We start from the raw sequence: 5,000 nt of genomic DNA, 5'->3' as shown, positions 1-5,000 counted from the left end.
AATATTTACATACGTTTTCTTGAAAAGAAAAATGAGTGAGTAATTGGAAAAATTTCATTTTCGTCTAAAATCGCGCTCCCAAACGAATATGATTTTTTGCGACAAAGTTTTAGTTATAAGTCTACATTCGTTAACAACTTAAGCTGTGTTGAAATCAAAATGTATCAATAATATTTACTCATTAATTTTAATGTATTCCTTCTACGAAAAAAATATATTTGCTCAATGAAGAATGCCTAATAAGACAATATTGATGTTAAACAATTTACTTAAAATTACCATTTGAAATGGATTTAAATTACCGTTTACGTTTAGTGTTTTTTTTACATTTAGCATAGAGTGATGACAATTATCTAGTAAACGTATTTTAATGGAAATACCTACATGTGATGCGTAGCTTTACCTTGAGCAAATAATAGATCATTAATAAATAATAATAAAAAAATATCATTAATAAATAATAAAAAACGTATTAACGTTTTCCCATATTACGTAACGCACTTACACAATACATATCGCTCACTCCTTTCAAAAACGTCATAAATCAAAAATCGTCAATTTTGAGTTGTGCATGTTTTCGTAATGCCCAGAAAGTGTACTATATCCCAGCAAAAGTGGCATATTTTAAACTTAATATTTACCCGCTACAGGGCAGAAAGTATTATTTTTGCATTTTGAAGAAAAGGTATTGTTTAATTATTTTTTTAATATCCTAAATATTTTTCAAATGGAAAAAAAATATTCAGGTTTTACCTAAAAAGATCTGTTGCACAGTAAAAAGTTAAATAAGTGGCTTGATATTTATTTTTAATACATTGTATTTTATGTTTGAACTTTAAAACGTTCTCCTGAAAAATCAAGTTTTTTGATTTATGACGTTCTTGAAAGGAGTGAGCGATATATGAACTGTAAATCAACAAAAAAATATTTGTATGTTTTTTCTTTTAATTATTTCTTAAACTTGACCAAATGCTTGTAACACGGAAAGATCCAGAACTCAATTTTAAACACTGCTCCATCGACAGGTTGTGATCTTATCAGCATCAATACAGTGGTAAGATTAACTTCACTTCTAATAGGAATAAACGAACACTCCTTTTTTATCAGTAATGTTAACTTAACCTGAAATCACGTTTATTTCATTCATTCATATATCGCTTTATCCTTTCAAGAACGTCATAAATCAAAAATCGTCAATTTTCAGTTGTGCATGTTTTCGGAATGCCCAGAAAATGTACTATATCCCAGCAAAAGAGGCATATTTATAACCCAATATTTACCCGCTACACGGCAGAAAGTGTTGTTTTTGCATTTTGAAGAAATTGTATTGTTTATTTATTTTTTTAAATTTACTTAATATTTTTCAAATGGATAAAAAACCTTCAGGTTTTACCTAAAATGAACTGTTGCACAGTAAAAAGGTCAATAAGTGGCTAGTAATTCATTTTTAATAAATTGCATTATATTTTTAAACTTTAAAAACGTTCTCCTGAAAAATCAACTTTTTTGATTTTTGACGTTCTTGAAAGGAGTGAGCGATATAATCTTATTTACTGATGTATGGAATCGAGACGTGGACTATCGGGCATGCAGAACGGGGGCGGCTGGAGACGTTTGAGATGTGGTGCTACAGGCGCATATTTGGGATTCATTGGTAGGAACATGTAGGGAACAAAGAGGTACTAAGCAGGGCTGAGAAGTCTAGATGCTTACTAAATATAGTAACAAAACGGCAATCGAAATTGTAGGTCATAATATAAGACACCCAGGCCTAATTCTTACGACTGCGGAAAGCATATGCGAAGGCACAAACTACAGAAGACGACCCCGCTTAAACTACAGGGACCAAAATGTCTCCGACATGTGCTGTAGCAAGTTCACCGAATTTATAAGACGTGCGGAGGATAGAGTCGGGTGTAGACTGACCATAAAAGAAGCAAAACAATCATCACACTGATTGTAACCCACGAGAAGAATGTACAAGCACCATCTACCCTATAATTTCAGAAAGATGTAAAAAGGTTCAAACTTTGTGGTGTATCACTGGTCGGTTTGTTTACTTGAAAGAAATTCTCTTCAGCAATAAGCCCGCCTATTTAGTACATACATAGTACAAAAAATTAATATAAAGCACAAAAGGTTTAGTCAATTTATTTTTACAGAGTATTCAATTTGAAATATACCTATAATAAATTATATTTTTTTAGTCAAGCATTGAGCATCCAGTACAAAAATAAGAAATCACTCAAGTAAATAAGTATTACATAATATAATTACCAAATAGGAAAACTACGACGCAGACATGAAAATATTGGGTACTTACGTTTGTATATTTATACATATTTGAATATGTAAAACAAGCAAGTTAAAAAAACAATGTGTTTTCTTTAGCCATCAGTTTTCCCTTCATTAGGCTGTATATATTAGCTTAAATCAACTTTAGATGGTAAACATAACAAATTGTCAATCTACTTTGTAACTAATATATGTGTACGTAAATTGTTTCGTAAAAAAATGTCGGAAATCCATGTTTACGTTTTATCATGTTCGCTCTATGATACTCGGAAAAGTGCGGTTCAAAGTCTTATATAACCGAAAGCATTATTGATAACAATGCTTTCGGCAATTATAATAATTAAAGGCAAAAAAAAATTAATTTTTTCAAATACCTTTATATTTTTACCAGTTGCAAACCTATTTTTTCAATTAAATCATTTAAACCCTTCAGAATAGGACTTTAAAAAAATCTTGATTATTCTTTCCGTAGAATCGAATGAAAAATACGGTTATATTAGCCCGCCCCGTGGTGTGATGGTCAGCGTGTTTAGCTACCGTACTGGGGGTCCCAGATTCGATTCCCAGGGGGGGTGAGAATAAATATTAGCGAATTTACTCTCTAATATTTATTTAATATTACTCTGGACTGGTCCCTAAAGTGCAAGAGTGATCACCTTGCCTTCATATAATTAACGATCAAGATAACATTACGTCAATACGATGCAGTGCCCTATGCACTATTGGGTGCGGATAAGGGTTAGAGAAATATCAATATTTATTTATATTTTATTCAAGTTTTTTATTATTTTTGATATCTCAAACATATCTACGATGAAGAAGAGTATCGAAGTCTTTGTGTTTACAGGGCTTACAACCTATCATTGGCTAGTTTCAGTGATCACTTTATATACTGTGGAACATTCATACTGTGTAACAGACTTCCATATTGTTCTTCGTCTATGTTCGAGATGTCAATAACATTTTTTTTATAAATATCTCCCATGTGGATCAAATCCAGAATTTGTGAACAAAAATTTAAGTCACACTCGAAATATTGTGAACGAAAAAACATGTACGTTTTTATTTAACGTTTGTTATAATTTATATAAGTATGGTTTATTATATCTAATAATGGTACATGTTGTGCTAAAAGGGACCAACACTGATATATTTTAAATGAAAAAAAAACACATAAACGTTTACTTTAGTATTTTACTATCTAATTGTTTATGTTTAAAATGTTCATTCAATTATTCATATAAAGAAAAGATGTTACTTTAAATTACATGTTCGTATAAATTTACGAGAAAAAGACAAATCAGTACTTCAATCGTCAAGTTAAAGGGATAAAAAAAATTAAATCCACTATAAAGTCAGTGTTAAGTTAAAGTAAATCATTTATGTCGTGATTAGTTTGCACACTGTTTATTTGTCTCTAACACGATCAACTTTGTCGTGTTAGAAAGAAAATATTTGCAAAAATCAACGACGCTAAGAATGTTAGGAATGCCATTATTCTTTGATTATCAAAGAGTCAATTACTTATAATCCAACAATTTTTAATTTAAACTTTACTTCGTAAATATCACGATTTCAAACAGCGATGTTTGAAAATTATGTGGTACGCATCAAAACACGTGTCACAAGATTTGAATAAATAGTGATATTTACCGAGCAAAACTTAAATTTGAAAATTTCTAAATAATCCATCAAAATGTCCGCAAGAATTGGTGACTGAAGAGATGCGGAATGCATTAAAACACATGTAACCAAAGATTTTAAGAAATAGTGGTATTTATCAATTAAAACTTTAATTAAAAGAAATCTAAATATATTAAAATGTCCGCAAGAAGAAATAGATATTACCGCAAAGTGATAAAATCCATTGATTCTTATCTTCATTCTCCTCCACATCATTTAATGAAATCCCAAAATTTATTTAGATTTGAGATAGATTGGTACAATTATAGAATACGTTTCAAAGTATAGTGCATATGTTAGTTTATTTTTAAATTTGGTATTTAATTTGTAGAACTCAATTTTAATTTATTTATTAAACTTTAAAATCAAACACTGATTTTTAGAGTCTACTAAATTGTTATAAACACATAAAAATTAAATATGTATGTGACAATTGTTTCACCTTCTTATGATAATTTATACGAATATTAATTACATTAGTTTGAAAATGCCATAAAAAGGCGAAACAACTGTCACAAATTTAATATTTATGTGTTTTTATCTATGAAATACAATTTAGTAGGCTCTACAAATCAATGTTTGATTTTAACATAATAAAGGTACAAAATACATGTTAGTATCTCTCATTCTTGAGAAAATGGGTTCCCTATTTGGAATATAGTCTAGTGTTGAAATAAATTTGCAAACTCTTCGCTGGGTATACGGTAGCCTTAATAGCAAATACAATGCAATCAATTAAAAGAAGATTAGATTATTGTAGTACGTAAATCAGTACGTACGAATTGAAACAAAGAAATGTAGGTGCGTTTTATTGTGGCCTTTAGAGCCACTCATCCATATTTATAACAGCAATTACTTAGTAATTTTTCTATTGTCTATGTCAAACGTTATGGCGTCCTAGGCAATGGAAGATTGTATCACTGCAAATTATTATTCTTAGTGCGTTGATTGCTACATTTATAGTTAAATAAGGGTATGTAATGTATGTGAACATCATACATACTGTATTTTATCTTCAAATG

At 29.7% G+C, this 5,000-nt stretch overlaps 1 protein-coding gene across 1 annotated transcript in view; it reads right to left on the bottom strand.

The window, feature by feature from the left end:
* Positions 1–5,000, bottom strand: part of Picot (putative inorganic phosphate cotransporter protein picot) — a 101,513-nt gene that overhangs the window by 89,378 nt on the left and 7,135 nt on the right. The gene's annotated exons all lie outside the window — the stretch shown is intronic.

This window comes from Brachycentrus maculatus, unplaced genomic scaffold, assembly GCF_059751285.1.
Source record: "Brachycentrus maculatus isolate JH-2025_06_01 unplaced genomic scaffold, ASM5975128v1 h1tg000120l, whole genome shotgun sequence".
In the NCBI taxonomy this organism is placed as follows: Eukaryota; Metazoa; Arthropoda; class Insecta; order Trichoptera; family Brachycentridae; genus Brachycentrus; species Brachycentrus maculatus.
This window is presented reverse-complemented; position numbering and strand designations above follow the sequence as displayed.